The following is a 24,517-nucleotide window of genomic DNA, read 5'->3' on the forward strand; positions in this document are numbered from 1 at the left end:
AGAGATTAAGCTCTACCTTTTTTCCCAGATTTCTCCCCATCTTGATAACAAGCAGATGAATACATAGGCCTTGATAGAAACTTGCGGCTGATTTCAAAGCATTTTCATTTATCTGCTTTCTTGTTTGTTTTTTTGTTGTTGTATATATTGCAGCCTTCCCTGCTGCACTGTAGTCATTGCAATAGACATGTCTCTGGTAACCCACACTGCAGAAGAGGTAATAGTGAGCTGTACTGTGACATATGAGGAGAAAAAGCATGAAGAAGTAGGCAGCATTTTGGGCACTAGGAGATGAGTTCAGGTTGCTAATCAATGACCATATTAGGTTACTGTTAGGGTAATTTTAACTACTCCTTGAAAGATAATTTTGCTTAAGTTAAATGAAGGAGAATACTCCCTTTTATAAAAATTCTCTTTCTCTATAACTTGTTAATAACACGTGAAAAGCATTTTTACTGAGAAGTTGACATATATGCTACCTATTGTAGTGCATTCAGGTACGCTCAGGATGTTTTTGTTCTTATGTGAGGGCCACACTCCCATCCTCTTTTATTTAATGCACTGCTGTTAGCATTTATCCAGGGAGTGTTCCAGGCCCTTTCAAATCGTGTCAGTTCTGATCAGAGATAAGAAACAACATATGTGTATGACTAAGCAATATTACAGCCTAGTTGTACTCTCATGCAGTTATCAACTGAACAAAAATTAGCTGAGGTATAGAAACCTCAATGAAAGGTGTTTTAAGTTATTCTAATTGAGAAAGAAAAGACTGTCTTGCACTGGGAAGTCTTCCACATGCAAGAAAAAGGAGATGAAGGGAAGCAAGGAGAAAGAGTGCACGTCTCTGCTTAACTGATCAGTGATAAAATTGAGTGATGACAGTGACACGACCTATAGCTCTTTGATAATGAAAACATCCTTCATATGCAGTGTGTGTCTGTGCCGGTCTGGGCTGAAGTCAAACATTGCCTCAGAATGCTTTTAGTGTCCTGGCTCTTGCACAGAATACAGACGCTGAGCAATGTGCAGAACATTATGTTTTTGAACTGGCTCTAATTTAGGTAGGAACTACCAGATGATAGAATGCCAGAGAGAAGTACTGATTATTTTCTTTAGAAATTGTCACTTAATTTGCTTTCTTCACACTTGGTCTAGAAGAAATGCACATTCAATGCACTGCAGTGTATATCTGTGCAAGAAAGTATTGGTGTCGAATAAGGTTTTACTGTATCAGAGCTCCTGGTAGCTCTTTCCTGTCCAAAGGATGCCCACATCATGTTATGTCTGATGGCAATAGCAATGCGAAAGGTCTAATTTGGAATCATTAGACATCTGTGGTGAAGCAGGAATGGAAAAGTTATTTAATTTTTGAGAGAGTTACTCAAATCCTGTTCAAACTTGAGGAAGGTCCCAGAAAGTTGCTTATGATTCTTCCCCTTGTTCCTCCAGTGGGTACTGAAGATGAAGGCGCCATTTCTACAGTGGTTAGAGTGTAGGAGAAGACAGAAAATCACACTAATCAGCTTAATGCAGTGTCACCATGAGAATTTTTCCTTACAGTTAAATATTAAGCTAATTTTCACGTTTCATGTTTTTGCTTAATTGCTTGTATGAAACTTTCACAGTCCTCATGGTGTTTCACCAAATGACCCCCTGGGTACATGTTGGTGGAAATATAACATTCTTAAGAATGTTTCCTGGCACTGAAGCTAACCAAGAGGAAGTTGCTCAGATATTCCAGACTATCTTAGCCTCCAGTACAGAGTGGCTTTGTGCAAATTTTCTGCTGTCAGGGGGCCTAGAACAAGTCTATGAGCAGTTAAAACTTCTACAAGGAGATCCTACTTGGAGCAGGCTTTCTGCTGGGAATATTTTAACAAGTTTAATGCAGTCTGAATCCAAGTTTGGGGAGAATCAAATTGAATCTTGATGCTAAAATTAGAACAAGTCTCGCCCTTAAATAAGAGGTGAAGAAACACATGAAATGACAGATCACAGAAAACCTAAGGTCCTTCAGGGCTGTCTACAGTAAGTACAGCTTGCTCTACAGTGCTGAAAAAAACACAGCTGTTAAAATGAATCAACCCTTGCGTTCGTTCTTTTGCCCATTGCATAGTAATCAGTCTCCTATTTCTGTACTTATCTTATGACTTTTGTGGCATTTTGCAGCTTTTCTGTATTCATACAACCATTGCCATATATGTTTGTGGAGACATTAATTGTATTTTTATTTTATTTTACTAATGTCACTTATTTTTTTAAACCCTTGTGCAGATACCTTGCACTGGCTTTTATCTCAGCCATGGATTTATTTATTATATATCTTCATAATGTGTAAGAATATAACACAGTGCATGATGGTTTTAGATATTAATAGTCTATAAATAAAAACATTTTGCAAGTAATGTTGACTACCATTGCTTACCCTGCCAAATGAAAGGCCACAGTATGATGAACACTATTTACAAGGCAATAAGATCAGGAGAGGGGATTTTATTAATTCCTCAGCTAACTGCTCTTCAGATTTTTTTTTTTTTATTCAACCCTTGATCTTTCTTCCTAAATTTTGATGTAGGCTAATAAAGATTTAATATAAAAAGGATTTTGACCTTTTCCTACATTAAATAGTAATCAGATTATTTTGTCATGGATAACTTACGCTATTAATGCATGCCAATTCAAACACAGCAGCTCCCTGTTGAAACTTTCATAAGCAGTTTCTTCCCCCTGTCAATGTTATATTACAAACATTTGACTCCTGTCTTGCAAAATCAGCCCTAAAACTTCTCAGAATCTCAGGTATTAATCAGAAGTTATTGTACTAGATACTAGTAAGGTATTAAAAGAAAAGGTATTTAGTTAACTGAGGTTCTGTACTATACAACTTTCCAAACAGGATTCTGAAAAGCCGAGAAAAGTTTTTCAGCACGTGTTCCTGACTAAAGAAGGAGGATGTAGAATAAGTTTATTCAGTTTAATCTGTACCATTAATAGCAGGAAATCACTGCAGGTAAGCGATAGCATCAGTCTTAACTTTTGTGCTGTTAAATGCGAATAAGGAACTCATGTCTAGAAGGAAAAGGATTGATGCTTAGTCATTCTGTCTTGAGAAAGAATGATGTATTAAGGAAGAACTACCTGTGGAACCACTAGCACACCACTTTCTATCACAGATCCAAAAAATTTTGGACACAGTACTCCAGATCTGGCCTCACCAGGGCACAGTGGAGAGGGAAAGGAATGATAGCTTCCTTTGACCTGCTACTGGCTGTGCTCCTTTTAATGCATCGCAGAATAACATTCATGTTCTTGGCCACAAATGTGCACTGCTGGCTCATGATCAACCTGTTGTCTGCCAGTATCTAGGTGGACTGCTGCTTCCTAATGGGCCAGCCCCGAACCTGTACTGTTTGTTGCATGTTTTTATTCCTCCCCAGCTGTAGGACTCTACACTTGCTTTTGCTGAACCTCATCAAGTTTCTCTCCACCCAACTTTTCTTTTGGGTCTCTCTAGATCTTGCTGAATGGCAGCTCAGTCTTCTAATCCTTAAATTATTAATTTCTAAAGCACCATTCTCTGAGTGCTAATTTGGGTATGTATCATTCCTTTCTTCTCAACTTTTTGAGAAATTACTAAAGGCACTTAGCCACAAAAGCAAGAATGAAAGGATAGAGATAGGAAAATGTGTGATTTCATCATAGTTTAGAAAATCTCTTCTGTTTACCTTGGAGGTCTCATAAAAAGTAAGGACCAATATCAGTGCTTATGATGATGAAAATGCTACTTTTGGCTTATATCTTTAGCAAGCCATTTTAAGAACATTCTTATAAATACATTTCAGAGACATAGGTGTCAAGAAAAGAGCAAAATCCATGCGAAATTTCAAAATCTCTAATTGAGAAATATATGAAGAGCCCAGAAAGGCTAAAGATCCTTAGATTCAGTCTTGGATTCATCTGCGCTGATCTTGGCTGTCTGCTGATGAAAGCCAGAAAGTTGTGTAGGTAAGATTTTCTGTGTTGCTTGGTGAATTTGTTTTCTTGGAGCTCTTTGCTTTCCCTTGTGGCATACAAAGAAACACAGCAACACTGGGAGCTCCTCAGAGCTAAAATTGAATTTGTGTCAAGATTCTATCACTTCCTAACTCTGACCTGCACTATTGATACAACAGCCTACCTTGTAGAATTCTGAACTCCCATTTCTTGATGAAATAAATCATGATGTATGATAACAAATAAAATAAGAAGTCAACAATCCAGAGTTTACAAAAGAATAGTAAGAGTTCTCTGTAATACAGAAAATATGCAAGTTTAACTTGCATTTTCTGAGCAAAAATTTGAAACAAACATAGTTTTATGTAGACCAAAGGGGCAAGTGGAGTAAATCATCTTAATCCCTATGTTCTCAGTTGAGCTGTAGCAGTGTGATGCTATATTTTGATCCTACTTACTGTGACAGCTCTGTTATACATGCTAGCTATCCATATATACTGCTGAAGAATACATACAAACAACTACACTTTGGATTTTTTTTTAGTGATTTATGTCCTCTTTGTGTAGAAAGACTGAAAGGCAGCTTATTTTTATTTGTCTATATCGTATGGGAGGTTCTGTCACAGTGAGACTGGTCTGAAGGAAATCCTGCTAGTTTTCTCCAAACAAAGCTTGTCTAAGGTTAACAAACCTTGTCTGTGGAGCATACCAATGGAAGCAGTCTTTTGATTCAGTGCAGTGAAAAATTAGGTAAGCCTTATGCATTTTTCTGAGGGCTTCCTAGGTGCTGGTTTTTTAGAGACTTTTTTACAAAGGAAATTCAAGTTCTACATTTTATACATCTCAGATACTAATTAAATATTACTGTTGCTTGATGAGCTCCAAACTTCTGTACCATGAGACTTCATTATGCGGCAAAACATAATACATTAATCTTCCCAGCACAAATGTATTTATTAGTTAAAAAAATCATAGGAAATCTGAGAAACACAGACTCTCTTTCATCTTAAACTAAGTAGGTGTTGTCTAACAATTTTAAAATACCTCAATTGACTTGTCACTGTCACTGCTGCATTTTGACAGAGGATATTGACTATCGTTATTGAAGCGGAAATAGGTGAACAAGGGTGCGATGCTTCTGCTTTCCTTCCTGTCAATCATTTCATAGTAAATAGAAGGATCAAATGAGAGATCATTTGATGACAACCAACTGAGCAACAAGCAATAAACCCCTGAGAAAGTCATAACAAAGAACTCCATATTTTTAAATAGTTATTCCAGCATCAAGGGTAAATCAATGTTAATACAAATCCTGGCACTTAACAGCAGATAGCACGACATCATTTTTTATGGTTAGGCTCTCTAACAAAAACTCATCAAATCATGGCAATCTGCCTAGGTTTAATATTCAGATAATTCAGTATATCTGTACCAGCTCACCTTCTCAAACAATTCAGGTCCCATTGTGAGGAGAAACGAAATAAAACTTCCTGACCTGTAGTTTCTCTTATTGTGAAAGAAAAAAAAACAAAAAACCTGCTTTGATATTCCAAAGACTTATTGATTCAAGTTTTCTGAATTACATTTTACTTTCAGTAACCTAATGACTCACATACACAGATAATTTGCTAAGAAACTCTGCGGACTTGGAAAAGCATCTGTATAACTCCTTCTAATTATTTTGTTTTTTAGCAAGTTATTTGTAGCAACTTTGGCATACTCCTGCCAGGATCTTTGAGTATTAAAAACATGCCATGTTTTGGAGAATGTTGTTAATGTTCACTGATATAATTTGACATATCAAAGGGTACTGTAAAGTTTGCTTCATGTCAAGAGTCTATTTTCTTCTAGCACAGTGCTTCTGAAATGATGCACTAGATAAGCACAAGGGAGAGCTTTCTAACAGAAAACAAAACAAAACAAAAAAACTAGAAAAGATTTGACCTAAAAAAGAAACACCTGCCTTGCTGAGATCTGTCTTGCCCTTAGTGAGGAGTGCAGGGCACATTGGAAGAATTGGAGTTTTTCTTCCCTCTTGGCTTTCAGGTGTGCAAGGGAGCAATGCTTCTTGAAGTTGTCAGACCTGCAGAGAGCCCTGCTGCACCAGGGCCCTGCAGCCTATCTGCAGGGAAAGCAAGGAGAGTGCAAGACTCGGAGCTTCAGCTCTGCCCCCTGCATCCCTTGGTATAGCACGCAGCAACCTGCCTGGCTGTGCAGGCAAATGGGAATGGAGAAGATTGTGTCCTGACAAGAGAGCGATGTTTTGGCTGTGTGCAGCCTGTAGGCTCCCAGATGCTCAGAAACCACTTCCTGTACCCCTACTGACAGTCTCTGCTATTCAGTAGCTCTGTACTGACTTGTATCTGCAGAAGACCATATCAAACTGTAGAGATGCTCACTCCCAAATAGATGCACATGCTAATTAGCTTAGCAATAAATCTTTTTTTAAAATGAGGATGTAGGTAAGGCATGCAGTCCATTCTTCTTTTTGTCTTTTTTTGTCTTTGCAAGTATATTTATTTGTTTACAAAAGCATCTATCTAAGAATACATGTTTAATTGCTAATTAGAAGTAACTAGTATTTTCTTAACTGCTTCATATTTAGTTGTAAAAGGCAACAACATTTTGATAATGAAATATCACTAGTTAGTGAACAGTGAATTTTTAGCATACACTGGATATGAGTTGTGAAAAAGAGACTATGGTTTCCATGCCATCTCATCTGAATGGACAGAGGACTAGAAGGAGTTAAATTTTTATCTCATCCCTCTGGTGGAGAATACAGTGGCTCCAGTGAATGCCATGCAGGTGCAACAACAGCCGGAGTGGGTTTATTTAAAAACTCCGATCAATATTAACAGAAAATGTATACTTTATTCATTCAGCCCTAGCTATTACCCAGTTCTACACAGAAGGCAGAGCCTTGAAAGTAGGTTTTGGCAGGTATGTAAATCCTCTTGGCCTTTTTCCATCTTTATCTCTGTTTATTGCTTGCTGTAGGACCCAAAATATGTTTCTCTACTGATTTGCCATGCAAGCCCAGCCCAGGCAGAGCTATCTTTCTAAAAATCAGGAAAGGGGACTTAGAGGAAGCCAGGTCTGCATTATGTATATCTGGGGCATGGTCTGAAATAGCAGATGCTACAATAGGCATTACTCTTGTATAGGCAGAGGATGTTTGCATATGCAGCTTTTTATGTCTGATATCCACCCCATGAACCATTTTGCCATTCTGTCCTGTGACCATAATGAAGGATACATTGTATTATAACTTTTTTTATACAAATATTAATACTGTACTGAATGAGAATGATAGATTCTCCACATCTCCACTCCAGGTGGGTAAAGCTAGTGAGAGGCTTGAGCACCATGCAAGGAAATACTGAGCAGTTTTGAGCTCCACAGCTTGTGGCTGCACATAGGGCAGTTGTATTGCAAGTCATACCTTACACTTGGCTGCTCTGACTTTTTTCTAGGATTTTGACAACAATGTACCCGATTCTGAACCATTAAATTCTTTGAGATATTGGCTACTGATTTCTATTCCAGAATGCTCGGAAAAATTAAAATTTTCTAATTGGTCACCAAGATTTATTTTGTCTGATACGCATAGTATTGAATTTACTTGCCCTGTAACTCTGATCATATTTAGAAAATGGTTGGTACTACAGTAAATAATCCCAGAGCAGAAATACACTTACTTTTGTATTATGGACAGCTACAAGATAACTTCAGGCTACTCTACTTAGCTTTCAGGGTTTCATTTATCCCTTTCCGTATGGAATCGTTCTTAGACTTCAGTAGCAGGAGCAGGGCTTTACTAATGTGTCGTGGTTAAAGAACACAGTAAACTTATGTAAAGTAAACCAATATGATGAAAGTCTTTAAACATATTTCTAAGTAATGCCTCTTTAGAGATATGAAATCTTAAAAAAAAAAAATCTTAAGTGGTTTTTTTTTTTTTTTTCCTGTAACTTGCTGTGGGTTATCAACACAGAGTAATTAAACATCTTGCAGATTTTTTGCAAGCTTAAAACAAAAAAATTCATTTAGGCCACTGCAAAGATTTTCATTTTAATTTCAAACTGTTCCCTTCATATTTTTAAGCTAATGAAAAATTTTGCTTATAGAACTTTGAGGAAAAGCTAATAATTAGTTTTCCATTATTTTTATCTTGAAAATACAAAGCCATGATGGTTTACCAGTTTAAAATTCTGTCTCCGGACCAAGAGAATTGTGTCATGAAACATTAAATGCTTTGAGACCAGCAAATTCCCCAGTTCTTATGAACTGACAAAACTTTCAATGGCTCTTAAAGTCTTGTACTATTCCTGGCATTCGCAGAGTTCTGCTGGTATGACTTCTGAGCTGTTGTCCTTAAAACAAGATTCCTGTTTCAATGAAAGCATGGCATCAGGACTGTTGCTGCTTCACAGGTCCTTTACATACTGTGTCCCTTTTCAAATTCATACTGTAGTATTTTGGGAAGTCTAAAGGCCCATGCTTATTTTGGCAATACATCCTCATTGGAGCAGAGCAGCAATACAAATGTGAAAGAGCTACAGTTTAGCAGCTAGAATCAGTAATAAAAAGTAAAGCAGTCCTTAGATGTGTTGTGTTGAGTGCTTTTCTGTGCCTAAATGATATTGACTGTTGTTCTTACTGGAGAGGAAATAAGTATGTGCTTGGAGCTACTCAGACAACGATTCATCATTTTCTCATGTGACAGAAAGAATCCCTGTGCCAGAATACAAAATCCAATGGCAGCTACAGTAGCAGAAAATCAGAAAGAAGTCTGTATTAGAAAACTCACAGGCTAATCGCAGCCCAATTTCCAGGGATTGTTCACTTCTGAAGAAGCATTGCTTTAGAACATAGTTCAGTTCTCAGAGGACCACAGTTTGTGACTTAATTCAAACATTTCATAGAAAATGAGGGTTTGAAAAATATGTGTTTTGTTCCTTATTTCTTTCTAGTGAAGCTTCAGAGTGGTACTGTAGTGAATAATGGCAACGTTCCTTCTTAAAATCTGATGCTGGTTCAGTCATTATGCCAAAATAAGGTGAGAAATCTTGCTGTGAAAGTGATGAGACACCATTAATAAACATCTTTTTTTTTTTTATAATGTTATGGTGAATTTTTTTGCTTGGTAAACCAACTATTAATGTCTGTGAAGATAAGTGATTATTGCTTTGCTTCTTTAATCTATGGGAATTTGAGTTGGTTCATAACCACTTACTTAAATTTTATTGCTAGTATAGAACAATAGATTTAAAGCTATGTCATAGCATTTTCTGCCCTGAAAGGAGTCTGTTGGCAACATTTTAAGCAATAAAGAAAATAGGTACAGACACTAGTCTTCAATCTCAAGGGCATCTAGAATTGTTAAGTTTACGTAGTAGACTCAGAAAATCACAACTGACTCTTTGGGTACAAAACATGCTATCCTAGTTTCTGGCGATACTCAGATTTATATCCTGTTGGCAGCTTGTGGAATATGCTCACTCTTAGTTTAGCAGTGTCTACACTTACCCCTGAATAGTAACAAATACAGCAAAGGAGAAATAAACACAGCTCTTGGACAAGTGCTTTCTACCTTGACTAGAAAATGTAGTAAGCCAGCTAAGAGCCAATCTTATGAAATGGCAAGATCTAGATAGAAGCTTCTTATATCTGGCATCAATGTTTTCTGTCATAGTGCCTAAACCTCCCTTTAATTTTTCATAGCCTTCCATTATTTGAAGCTTCAAATTAGAAATGCTGTTTCTAAAAGATTGTGCCCAAATTATAACAATTAAGGGAACATTGAACTATTTCATTTTTAACTGAACTTTAAAATGCTGTAAGGTGCTTATCATTGCATGTTTTCATATATTATTAAAAGCTATTGCAATGAATATAGGAAATGTACAATCTAATCCCAATTAATAAAACCTGGAAAAACAAAAGCTTTATCAAGAAAAAAATGAAAGTATTGCTTGAAAGCAAAAGCTAATTAAAAAAAAAAAACAACTTTAAAAAGCCCTAGAGAGAGGCAAATGTATGGATAGTAGTCACAGCCTTTTTAATGTTGGCAAGTGTCTAACATGACAGCACATTCAAACCAACCTTTGACTGTACAATCCAGCATCTGGCATGACTATAATATTAGGCTTCATAACATTTATTAGAAATGCCTATTTAAACTACAAAGAGAAACATGGCATTCTGAAGTACTGCTATTATTTCTATTTATGAGTAACTCACAAATTCTTTGTTTAGTTGGAGTGTTTTGTATTTATGTGTGAGAATATTTAAGCGATACAGTATTAATGTGATTTTCTGCTGTAAAGAAACACAGGAAATTTCTTGTTCCTTCTTGCAAAAACAATTGGCAATAACTGGGAGAGTGTCAATGATTAATTCTGATACAGTCAATAGGGAAAAATTTTATTCAAATTTTAGAATTTTTCTAATAATTTCTTTCAAATTTTTTAAATCCAGTGGTTAAAGAATGGCATCTTGCTCCATCATTTCCTAGCAAATATACACATTCACCTTATTGAACTATGTGAAATGTGTTAGCAGAGTTTTATAACTTATTATAACCACAACTTTATATCCAAACGTGGAACAACTGAATTAATACATTTTGCCATCTCTAACCTCAGTCATTGGGTGGTTAGATGTAATAACGTGCTATATTTTCTGTCTCTAAGAAAATGCATTTTCTTTTGCCAAAATACCATCCGCAAGTTATCCATAACCACCATTACAATGAATTCAGATGTATAGATTTTCTCATTCCTCTTCTGCAGAAGAAGAACCCTTAATTAAAAAAGTTATTGTGGATTTTAGTGCTGCTCTGAAAGCGATGCCTCCTATTTTGTTATGTTGGCCCATGATATCTGAGGCAGATGGTGGTATGGCACTAGGGGCTGAACACTCCCATCAATGTTACATTGCAGTTTTGTTGCTGTGTGACAGATAGCAGCAGAGGGGCAGACTGACAACATGGTGTCTGACATGGAAGTACATATGAAGCAAAGCTGTGTCATTTGTATGGTAACTGCTGAGTCATGGCCTGAACCACCAATTGAGCATCTGGGGAAAGGACCCAGTCAGTCCTGGGAGCACAGATGAAGGCAATTCAACTGTGCCACTGGAAGGGGTGGAGCCTGGCTGCACTGCACCTCTCTTAGACCTCATTTAAAGGCTGACTGCCACTGGAGAAGGATCTCTGGTTGGAGATTCCTCCTTCGTGAAGTCTTCTCAGTGTGCCTAGATCTTTGGAGATGGGTGAGCACTTCTCATTTGTAACATCTTTCAGTTCACACTAGTCTCTTTGTTATTGCGCCTCCTGTATTGCTATTCTACTTCATTGATCTTTCTGATTGTTATAGTCATTGAAATCCTCTATGTAGAAAAAATGGCACCTATGCAAATTCACTGACGCTTGATGAATGTTTTTGGAGACTGAACAGTGAATGTGGGCACAATGAGGTGGTTGGTGCATTTCAGTGGTGGTGATAGAAATGTTAGTCACTCTAGGCAGCCTGGTGTAGTGGTTGGTGACTGCCGGTGGCAGAGGGGTTGAAACTAGATTATTTTTGAGGTCCTTTTCAACCCAGGTCATTCTACAATTCACTAGTGCAGATGTTTCTAAGTGCAACATGCAGACTATTGTTCATTGATGGTTTAAAAAAAAAAAAAAACCCACAGGTAATGATGGTAGTTATGTTGGAAAATAGTGTTTTTGTAGCTGAGAATTTGCTCTATCAACTAGTATTGTTGTGCTTTTTGTATCTGTTCTGGTTTCCATGGAAATAAATAGGAGGCATTACATTCAGAGCAACCTATGTATAATATACATAGATATTAAATCACTCTTCATATGAATGTAAAATGCCAAATCCAGGTTTTTCTACCCTGTGAAACTGGCAAGGTTATCAAGTGCATTAATTAGCTTTAATGACCCTGATGAGCTTCACCTGTGTCCCTACATCAGGCCACCTGGGCTCTACCAGTAGCCTGGGGCTGCTCCCAGCTTGGAATAACGAGTACTGCCTTAAGCCTGGCCCCACCTGTGGCTTGACTCCTCCATCTTGACCTTCATTTGACTCCTGTATTGTATTATGATCTGGATGCCTGATTGGACCTGGCCACCAACTCCAGGGTTGTATTGATTGCCTTGCTTGGGTGCTGTGGGATGTGCTCTGGCAAGGAGATCTTTTCCCAGTCTTCTGTGGGGTGCTCTCTGCTCCAGCCTGTCCTCTTGTCAGGAGGCAGGCTTGCTTTATTGGCTTGTGCCACATTTATCTGAGATCCCTCCCCTGGGAGGGTAGGTGAGACTAGCAGTGGATTTGAGTGTGCCATCAGGAATGCTTAAGAGGTAACTTTATGGTTTTTTTTATTCCCCTTTCTCAAAAATGCTTTGATAACTAAGCTGGTAGCTTAATTATCTGTTATGTGAGGGTGGTAGATTACTTCCTTGTATGCCTTGAAAATGTATAGTATGCAAACTTCAGTATGTATGAATATTAGGAGACAACTTGCTCCTCATTTTATATCTGACTGTAAACCCAGACTTCAGCTGTTTGCTTGAGGGAGAATGTGTTTTTCCCAGAGTATGTATACCTGCCCTTAGAAGTGTATACATTTCTAAGGTTGAGTGGATGGATAGATATGCATATATTCATATGGCCTTGTATTGTTTATACATAGCAAAATTTGTTCTTAAAATCTCCCTAGAATGTATTTATCATTGCTTAAAATCATTTTATTAGTGATCTTCAGAAGTTGCATGTTACAGTTCTTTCTAACATTGACGCTGGCAAACATGCGTATGAATATATTTATTATTTTTTATAATTAAGTATCAGTATATCTGTTATTGGTATTTTGCTGCTACACTGACAGTATTCTTAAGATTTGTATGAGTGAAAGCACTGCATTCATGTAGCCTGGTTGGTGACGAAGTTAAAAACAAATGTAGAAGTTATTTCAGATCTGTTAAACTTCATTGCCTTCATAGCTGTGATAGAGTGTGTTACACACTTGCAGTGATAAGCAAAAGATTTATCTGTCCAGACCATCAAAGTCTCCTGGTAAGGCAATAAAGCTTTATCCTTACTTTAATTTCTTGAGTTCTCCTTTTGTTGATATGGTTAAAATACAGTACAGCAAAATGAAATGTTTTGATTTCAGAGCTTAATATACTGCTGGAAGAAGGGAGTAGAAAAAAAGTTGCAATTGCTAGGGAGAGTTCAACTGTTGTCAGAGATTATGGAATTTCACCTATGCAATACAAGTTGGAAAAGGAACAATCATATACTTTCCAAGCTAAGGCCCTGATTTCAAATCCTGTGTTTAGTTTTTAATTCATGTATTTGAGGAAGCAGTTCATCTATGGAAGTACCATCACAGGATAATGGCACTATCTACCTTGTATGCATATGCATATGCTAACAAATGATAAGCACAGACACTGACACCAATAATTGTGTCAGGGATCCTTCTGTCAGCCATTTTGCCATTTCTGCAGTGAAGGGGCATGAGTGCTGCTACTGTGTACCAGGTTGCAGTGATCAGTGGAGATCAAGTAATGAGTCTTTTACCTAAAAGTAGCCTTACCCCTTTGTGTAAGCATTCCTTGAAAAGAAATTCTCTATTATCTTTCTCATTTTAAGGTGAAATTAAAAAGGTGAAAATTTGTTCACTAATATTACCTTTTTGATTTTTATGGGTTAAATTTACATTTGAATGTTAAGTTTAGAAGCTTGGTACCCTCACTGCCAGCAATTGAAGCCAGGTGCTTGAAGCTGGTCCCAAATTACCTTTGTTTGTTGTACTCATATTGAAGGGGTGAAGGTGATTAAGCTGCAGGTGTCAAAGGAGATTGCAGTGACCCATGCTCTTGTTGAGAAATATGGTAACTTGTACAGCATAAAAACAAGGGAACATCTATAACTTCAGTAACTTTATTTCAAGTTTTATAATGTGTCAACACATACTTCTACTGGAGAACGTAGCTTTAGTTACTAGGCATGGTAGTTCGGTGCCTAAAATCTGTCCAACAAGTCAGTTTTCAGTTCAGCAATAGTCAAGTCTGTGGTTAACTTTATGCACATTTGTGAACAAACAGCCCCACTCATCTTTTTTTTTTTCTTTGCTTTTTATCTTTTTGCTTTTTTATTTCCAATACCTTATTCTACTTTAAGTCTGGACAACTGGATTTTGACAGTTGCTTTGTAGCATGAATAATGTGATTCTTTGAAGCACTGATTAGTACTGGAGTGGTTTTTTTCAGGGGTATAATTATTTGCATGAATCTCCGAAACCAAACAACAAAATAAAAGCCAGTCAACAACAAAAAGTCCAGTTGTCTTCTCTCCCTCTTTATTTCCCATTTCTCTTACAGTGACTAACAGTCTTTAAAATATCAGTGTCCTGCTATTAACTTACTGTGGCAGCACTTATGAAACAATAGAAAATGTGTGTTGAAAGCCAATGGATAAACTTCAGTGGATCTTATCAGTGGTTAAAATAATCTACTTGGACAAGTTATCCTTCTCATTTATATTCTGGTTCTTGTAAAATCAAACAGCAACAAACCATTTATCTTAGTTTCAGCTAGGGCAGAGTTGATTTTTCCTTCATAGTGTCTATGTTTTGGCTATGAAAGAAAAACAGCGTTTAACATAGTGATATTCTGATTGTTGCTGAGCAGTTCTGTACAGAGGTGAAATTTCAGTTTTTTGCTTTCTCATACTGCTCCCCCAATGAGGGGGGGGATAGGGAGGCACAAGGAGCTGGGAGGGGACAGAACCAGGATAGCTGTCCTAAACTGGCCAAATGGGTATTCCATCCTGTATGATAGCATGTGAATAAAAACTTGATAAATGATGATGAGTTGGCTGGAGAGCAACCACTGCTCAGAGACTGGCTGGGCGTTGATCTGTGTGTGATGAGAGATTGCCTTCTTCACAAATTGTTTTATGTATTTATATTGTTATCATTACTATTATTATTTTTTCTTCCTTTCCTGTCTTAGTAAATGGTTTTTATCTCAACTTGAAAGTTCTGCTCCCCACCCCCTGGCTTGGAGGGGCAATGTAGCAGGCAATGAGCAAATAACTGTGGTGTATTTAGCTACCTGGTGAGTTAAATCACAGCAGCATTGCGTGTAAAGACAGCCTTACAGAGTTTCATCTGTCTCAAATAATAATTATAACACAAAGTAAGCATCAGTAATAACTGGAAGAAAAAAGTCCTTCTCATTTCTTTGCTTATGTGTCACTCACATGACTGCTTTTAACCCATGCTCATTTTGGTGATCTTAGAAGTTTTAGTCCCAAATCTGAGCTAGCAGGTATCAAAAGGGAATACTGGGGCTTCCACTGTCAGTGTTGACTACAAACAAATGTTATTACCAATCTAATGATCCAAGAACAGCTTGATTTTTATTCTTAATAACTGAAGTGCCCTGTATTGGCTGTCATGGACCACTTGATAGGCAGCACTTGTTTTTATTATTGACAGAGTTTTCTTTGGTCAATTTCTTATTGGGAAACAAAAGCAGTATTTTTGAGTATCTTCTGTTTGTAATCTAGGAATTCCTCAGGAAGGTAACCTTGATGTGGGTGGTATGGATGCTGTTTTGAAAAGGGAGGTAAGCGCTTATGACTTTTTAAAGGACGTGGAATATACCTTGTGTGTTTTTACTGGATTGTTTTTCAGAAGCTGCATTTACTGTGCCATACAGTTGGGTATTTTTTAGCCTGCTTTCAAGCATAAAAGCAATCCTGTTTATGTAGTAAAAGGATTTGCATTCTCAATTGTATTTTCACCTAAATATCCCGATGAATAGAGGCTTTTGCCTTGTCACTAGACTTCATTTTTTTGTTAATCTTTTTAAGGTTAAAATATTAAGATTAAACATTAATATTGAACTATCATTTTTCAACGTTTTTGAAGACTAACCCATGATATTTTCAGAATAGTTCTATGTATCAAGCCTTTTGGTAGCATTTACACAGATGAGATTTATAAAGCAAGTTACCTATTTGTAAAAGGAAATACAAAATGAAAGTCCTTTATTAAAGATGCTTTTGTAGATATGTTACAGGAAAATATGAAAGTGAATAGAGTAATTCCATGTATTGAAATTATAGCTCTCTACTTTCTGCATGGAGTTATAAGTTGTAGAGGAATCAAGGCACTTACTAGTACTTTTTTCCATGTCATTTATTGCTTTAACTCTTAATGAATCAGAGGGCCAGATACTAGACTGTGCAACTGAAATTTCACAGTAAGAATATTTGATTGTATATGTGAAATAATTTAGTCATCAAATAGTGCTATTAAATTTAGGATGCCTTTAAAGCACTGTTTCTATTGTTGTTTTCACATTCTATTTTGCTGCAATAAATCATTTTGAAGCAATTCATTTCTTACATGGTGAGAGATAGACAGCAGATCCTGAGCTCAGCAGGTGACACATTAAATTCAGAGATGTGTCAGTCACATTTAAAGCATATGGCTAACTCCTACAGCAGATCACTCCAGCGGAAAAAAAACAGTTTCTGTGGAGTTTTTTATGCGTGTCAAGCTGAAACAGAATTTTATTTTTCTTCATGTTGAGAGTGAACTCCTTATGAATATTCTATGCTTTGTCACCAAGTACTAATAAAACTGATATCCGTGTTTAAAATCTGGTGTTCATACTAGGAAAGGCAAGAGCAGAACTTTGAATTAAGGCCACTTTGATTATATTATATTTGTACATGATATATCTTCAAGTTGGGGGTAAACAAAATTCAAGATTTCTCTTATTGCTGTAATAAGTAAAGTCATACTTCCAACATCCCTTGGCATTCACCTTTTGGGATCAACTGAGATGTAAGGAAGAGACTTTCTCCAAAGCCTTCAGGCTCCAGTCTGACAAAATGCAGACACTTGAACTAAACTGGATATCTGCTCTGCTGCAGGTTGTAGTACTGGCTTCTGAGTGGGACTGATACCTCCAGCACCAGTCCTCACAGCCAGGTTTGTCTGTAGGAGTTTGGATAAATCATTCATAAATAAGACTTGGGGGATCTATTTAATGAAGTACAAAATTTAATCGAAGACAAACTTGCACTTCAAACATCATAAACATAATTTTGTCAGTTTTTAGCAACAATGAAAGTTAGTTGCATCTTCATTTTAATACACTTAAGTGCTCTTCCACTGTCAGTGTGCAAGCTTGACTTATTCAAACTTTCTTTTGTGCAGCTGAAGTTAGGCTGTGGCTTATAGTTGCTCTGGATGTTATATTTGAACTGTCTGAACCAGTTAATGTTAAGTGCTTGTTTTGCACCTTGGTCTGCAAAGAATGATGTGCAATGTCTGTAGCAATTGCGTGTTACCTGTCTTGTCTTTATTACTTAATATTTTACTTTAGATTGCACTGAACTATGTAATTTTGCAATTTTTTTTCTCAATCCTCTGCATCTATCTTTTCAGTTAATCCTTTTAAAGGGAAACTATATATTACCAAGTCTTACAGGGCTTAATTTTTGAAGCTTTCATGAGTACTGAGCAAGGATTAAAAAATCTACTGAGAGGCAGTGTGTTCTGATGATCAGCTGCCATTTGCCATATATCAGAGCTGTTCAGATTTAATAGATGTCTCATGTATCTCTTTTTGTTATTATGATCCAAATGGTAATATAATTCTTCTCTAACAGACTTTCTCCTATGAAATTAATGTTGAATGTATTTCTTTCCTTTGATACTAATCACTGTATTTATAAATGGAGTGAAAATGAATGCAAATATGATAGATGCAACTTCTTAATTGACATTTATGGTGGACTCTCTAGGTACACTTTCATACCAGAATACCATCAGTATTTCCCTTAGGTAATGTGTTGGCTCTTGTGAAATACTTATTTGAAAGGTCAGCTGTGTTGGTGATAGCTCTCATTCTCCCCTGTTGCTACTGCTTCCTGTTCCATCGCTAGCTGATGTTAGAGAGAAAGCAAGTATAGCAGTCAGGAGACCTCCATGTCAGCATTAAAAGATACCCCAAACGTAGTGATGATGGTACTTGTGTTTGTGATAAGGTGTGACTGTCTTAAGGAAGGTAGCAGTCTTGTGACTGCTGTTGGTCAGGTAGACGTTTTAGCGTATGACACAATCTCCAGGCTGTTTTCCTGTATGTAGATCGATCTACAATTACTTTTCCTCTCTATATGATGTCACCTCTCCTTGCAATCTCTCCAGTGTGCAATATGTGCTCTTTAGCCAAGTGTCAAGGTTTGTACTGTGCTCATACTGTGCTTCCTGGGAGTGTATTTCAATATGTCATGTTGAAGCACACTTAATACTAAATATAAATCAGAAAAATTCTCACCTGAAGTAAATCTATGCATTTGAGTTTTGTCACATTTAAATAACAAATGTTATGTATTCCAAATCTCTGCATGAACCTCTGTGTCCTATAGCTATGTCCCTTTCTTTTCCCATTTCTCTCTGAAGTGAAACTGTTTGGGATCTGGGGGCAACTAGGAAGAGAAATTAGAAAATAGAATTATGAGATATACAGGTGGCTTTCATTTTAACTGCTGTGCTTACATACAAGTTCAGTGTGGTACTTCTTTGTGGATGTCGTGCTACTCTTAAGGTGAAAATATTCAGTAGCTGTTTGCGTTCAGATGGGGAAGATCCCCAACTGACTGCTGGTTTTCCATGAATGCATAAAATGACATCTTGCCTTTTCTCTTGTAATTATTATTGTGAACTTCTATGAGGATGAAAAATGAATTTATATTATTTTAGAAGTGGTTCTCAGAGGACTGAGTCTGTTCCCTTTACTCATTGCTGGCTACTACTGAAAATCTTTTTCTCATGTATATCTCTAAACAATGAAGAGCTTGCACTGTGAGTGAGGATCCCATCTTCCACCATTAAGATTGCTTCTCTGGAGATTTCTGGCTGTGTGAAGTTGTGTGCACATGTTCTGTTAATTTCTTGCATACTGTTTACTTGTGTGTACCTTCCAACTTCACTTATTCTAGAAATCTGTGACTTATCAGGCAAGTAGGAATAGTACATAGGACATAACTTAGCAGTATATGGCATGTAGCTACTTCGTGAATATGCTCAGCATCAGTTAGGAAAAAAAAGCCCAAAAATATGAAGCAAGCTCAAACTGTCCACTCTAAAAATAAACATATACTTCAGAGTAGCCAGTTCTAGAGAGCTGAAATCAACTTGGAAGCAAATTACCTGAGTTAGTTTGGGAATTTATTTAAACAAATGTGAACATTAAGGGTAAGTTTCAGATAACTTTTAGTAAGTAAAGTCTTAAAGGCTTAACAAGAAAGGAGTGCTGGTTCATGTATACTGTTTCTGGTGCAGTTCTTTGAGATCTAGCTATTCAGAATTTTGTACAGTAAATTACAATTTATTTTTACTATTTAATTTCATCAATTTCTTTTTATGCAGTTATAGAGTTTTACATACACTTACATAAAAAGTATTTTTTCAGCTCAATGTGTATGAAGTTCTGAATAATTTTTTTATTAATATATTCATGGAAGTTAATATCTTCATGAGACTTGCATGTTTTCTGTTTATCTTGATAATTGGTATCAACTGTTTTTTCCACTTCACTTAAAATCTTGAATTTAGGTAATCTTTTTTCCTGTGAGTCTTACTCCATAGTTCCAAGGACTGCATTGGATCGAAGTAAACATTTTTGGTCTACAAAGTGTTTTTTCATGTTTAGTGAAATATTGACTAATAGGGAAAGATCTACCTAGATTAACTTGATATTTAAATGCTTACCGTTACTCTGCTGTATTCAGTGATTTTTTTGCTCTCTAGGTCAATAAGATGCTGTAACTATTATTTTTAATACTCAGTTCTCTTAAGGTACTTCCTTTAATCCTATATGTAATTTTCAATTACTTCTATATCTCTGGATCAGTAAGCATTTCTAAAAAGACCTAGGAACTTTAGAAATGTAGTGACTTTGGCCATCTTCAGCACCACCCTGGGTGGAAGATTAGGAATGGATTCTTCCTTAATTGTATAATAATGATCTCATGCAATTCAAAATGAAAGAAGAGCATCTGTTGAAAACAAGCAAAATTGAAGTGCCCTGTTATGCTTGACCATTTTTTATGCCTGAAATCTTTATCTCTGAAATAATAAAAGGCAAACTTTAAAGCTCTTCTTGAAAACCTAGGTCATTATTGCTAAAAAGAAAGCAAAATAGATGAAATTGAAATTCTCATTGTGTGATAAATGAGTATAATAAAGGGCGTACATGTTCACCTTACATAGGGAAACTGCATTTTGTAGGTCTGTTATTTGCAAGTCAGGAAAATAAGCAGTTTTGTCCAACCATCATTCATGATTGCATTGAATTTCCCTATTTTTTTTTTTTTTTTTACTAGTTGTACCCAATCTAAGAAAAAACAGATTTGATTGTTTTGACTCTGAATTTTACTTAGTCCAGCCTTCTAATCCATACTTCTCCAATTAGGATATGGTGTAGGGCCATGTTGAAGGTCTTGCAGAAGACCAGGTAGAGGATACTAGTCCTTTCTTTGTCCATTATGCTATCACTCCATCATAGAAAGCTGCCAGACTGGTCAGGAATAATCTGTTCATGGTGAGGTCATGCTGATGGTCTCAGCTCACCTCCTTGTCTCACATCTGCCTCAACATAGTCTGCTGCTTATACTAGGCACTCATACAGGCTGAGCACTGCTCAACTTGCATTATGGCCTGCCTTCTGCCCTGTGCCGTTGTGATGGTAGGATGCTTGGTGGCTCTGCCCCATCTGCACAGTTCCCATTCAGCATCAACAGAACATGTAAGCAAAAACAACTGTACTTGGGCTGAACCAAGGGCATGGAAATGGTGCAGTGCCAACTCAAATTATGGCAAATAGGTTTATGGATTATGGTACACAGTCCTGTGAACAGCAAAAATTATGCTACTTTGCTTTCTGTTTTCAGAAAGGAATTTGAGGATCAGTTTCAAGATTGCAAAATTGATGGTTTTTTTATTATGCCATTTCCAGTTGACATAAATATATTTCAAATAGAGTTGTGTATCAAATATACAAATTTCAAATTAAACGTATGGATTTGCAATCAGGCATTCAATTCAAATTATAGTTTGGTTATATCTCTTTATTAGATCTTCACAAGACCTCTCTTACCAGGAAAAAGAATCTCTTGCTTCACAATTATGCCTTATTCATCTCATCACTTTTTGACAGTACATTTATGAAAAACTTTTTTCAAGGATTAATCAAGGATGAAGTATGTGAAAAATAAAACTAGATCAAAAATCTGAACACCTTCAGAACTCACAAGAACTGCAGCCATTTCTCTTGTACCAGACACTGATGCGTTAGTTTTGCAGAAGCAAGATGAAATATCCCAGTAGTATATTTTTGTTGCCCTCTTTTTAAATGTTTTAATAAGTTTTGCTTATATGCATTACTTTTGGAGCAGCCTTCATTAATGCCTCCTATCTTTTTCTAGGCCTGTTATATCTGAGGCAGGTGGTGGTGGTATGGCAGTGGGCATAGAATGTTCCTACCAATACTCCATTACATGTTGTGGCTGTGTGACAGATGGCAGCAGAAGGGTGCTCTGTCAATGTGGAGTCTGATGTGGAAGTGTGTATGGAGCAAAGGTGTGCCTTTGAATTCCTCCATGCCAGAAAACATTGACATTCATTTACGCTTACTGAACGTTTGTAGACACCAAACAGTAGATGTTAGTGCAGAGAGACAGTGGCCTGTGCGTTTTGACACTGATGACAGCAATGTGGGAGACAAACTGTGCTGTGGATGGCCATGCATAGCTTTAATGATATGAAATGAATAGCATCTTGATAAACTCATCTGCACAAATTGGCAAATTATTGCTAGGAGACTGTATAAGAAGCTGAATACTGTCTTCTATGCTTTGGGGATGTTGAAATGTGGCAGTGGGACTCAGGTGAGTCCTACAGATGCTTACACAGGTACAAGAGAATTGCATACACAAATTTGTTAGTAGCTATTGAAAAAGTACAAGTCTGAGGGTGACTACTTTCAGAGCAACCTATGCATATGCATCCTAAGACAATTTTTTCACTTAATTTGACCTAGGCAAGCCGAAGAGTTGGGCACCTATGGTTTAATCTAAGTCATCTTTTCTGATAGACATGAAATAATACTACTTCCTCTGTTGTGCATGCTGTGACTAGTTGTCTGCTGATTGTTTGGGAGGAGGGGGGAAGAAATATGTAAAAGCGATGTAAAAGGCAAGGGGTCTTTTAACATCACTTTCCTTTGTGTGGTAGACCATGGCTGCAGTTATCCTCACAGGTAGTGGCCTTTTTGCTGAAGTCCCAGTCATTTATTTAATCCATGCGTGGATTTAGCTTGGGCTCGGTGACTGGCTTGTCCAGGAGTGTCTGGCCAAAAATGATGCCTCACTGAACAGAAATTTCTCAGCTTTTGAGATTTCCATTCTTTCCATACCATGCTTTATTTTTTTTCCTCCTCATATCTGGAGAAAATTGCACTGAAGGAAGCCCTGCTTGTGTTCAGGTGGCTCTCTAATGTCAACAAAGATTTTTGAATGAAAGCATTCTGCGATTTGTATTAATGGGGAAAGATTTTATGTTCTTCTGAGACATTTTGCAGTAAATTTGACAGCTTAGCTGATTCTTTACATAATCTAAGGAAAGAAAGCAGACTCCTTTGCATAAGCTTGCTGGGAGTGTTTAATTCTATGATTCAACATTTATTGAGGTTTCTGAGTTATATTCAAAAATATGAAAAACTGATATTGAAAAGTGATTATTTTCAGATAGAACTGTTTTCAGTGGGGCTTTCCCTAATTTGGACAGATCTTGCTAATGCAAAAATGTATTTTAGGAAATTAAGTCAAAATGTCACCTTATTTAGTCTTCCATAACCCTTTAACACACAATCAGAATTTATTCCAATGATATCATGATTTTACTAGTCTATAAAAGTCTGTCATTATCTCTGTGCACATTCAGAATAGTAACTTAGTCTTTATGTAATGATTTATCACTTACTTCCTTCCACATTACACTTGCTAATTCACTAAGTCTCATTTTGTGCAGTAGAACAGTATTATTAAAAAATCCAATTTATAGGAAGGTAAACTGGGTCACACAGTGTTTGAGGGCTTTGCCAGCTGGCTGACAGCAAGTCAGCTTTAATGAGTAGGCTCAAACTGCCTTGATATTCAGTATGCTTTCATATGTTACCCTATCAGTTGAATATAGTTCACTTGAATTTGAAATCATGTTGCTAAAACAAAGCTCTCCCATGTGGGCAGGCTGGTGGGTAAGTGTGCTGGTGTGTGTGGAAAAAATCACATCATCTGAAAGTGTAAGATTTTTTTCACAGAATCTAGTTTGGCTATGCAAGATACTCCACTGAGATGGTTCTTGTCAATTTGAAAGCTTTATTCTGTTTGGCTGTGAAGCTCTAATCTGTGTTATGGATTAATTCATTACTACCATCAAGACTGGAGAGTACTCTATAATTTTTTTTCTTAAGTAAGGCAAATTACCTTTTACTAATCTTACTGATGCTCCACTTAGACCGTTGCTGCTCTACTGGTAATGTTTTTGTTTTTGATTTTTAAATGTCTCCCTGTCATCTGCACGCTATACAATTTTCTAGGGCACTATATTATCATGAAATTTTCTTGTGGGCAAAAAATAAATCGCTCAAAACTTTTATATGCAAAATACTTGAGAATACACTGGAGTTTATAATCTTACCAGAAATCTTCATAACAACTACCCAGTGATGACCTAGTTAGGGTGTTGATGAATAAGAATACTTACTGATAATACTGTAGACTGTATGCAAGTTCCTTAATATTTCCTTCCAAATAATTTTCTTTTTTTTTTATAAGACTCAGAACTGACAGCTGTAAAACAGTTTAAAATTGCTATTGCTTGAATTAAGCTATTAGGTAATCCTGGATAGCTGAGTGCTGGTGAATTAGCTCTGTTGTACTCAAGATCTGGAGTGAAGCCAGACAGGACCATTAGATATTGTTACAAATGGTGGGGATCTTATTAAGTTTGTGGTATGAAATATCTTAAAGTTCTTTGAAGGCCATGTTTTGTTCTCAGTTACCATATTTCCTGCCAATGTCTGCTATTAAAAGTGAGCTAATGGGTGAGGAATGAAGAAGTAAGAGTATTCTTATATACTGAAATAGTTTTCCGTACAACTTTGTTGCATCTAATTAGTAAATATTAACAAATATTAATTAAAATCATTTGTTTTGCTACAAAGAAGGGAGATTTTTTGGCTTTAATGAATTTATTCAGAACAAGCAAATGACAGCATTTGACCAGTAAGTTTATTGATCCAACTATCTGTTGAGTTTATACAAGGATAATTATTTGTAAATTGGATGATTGCTTCAGTAACACTGTAAAATGTTCTTTGAAACATCAGGTACTATTTTATTTTTTTTTCTTACACAAAAGC

Source organism: Tetrao urogallus (genome assembly GCF_951394365.1).
Source record: "Tetrao urogallus genome assembly, chromosome: 4".
In the NCBI taxonomy this organism is placed as follows: domain Eukaryota; kingdom Metazoa; phylum Chordata; class Aves; order Galliformes; family Phasianidae; genus Tetrao; species Tetrao urogallus.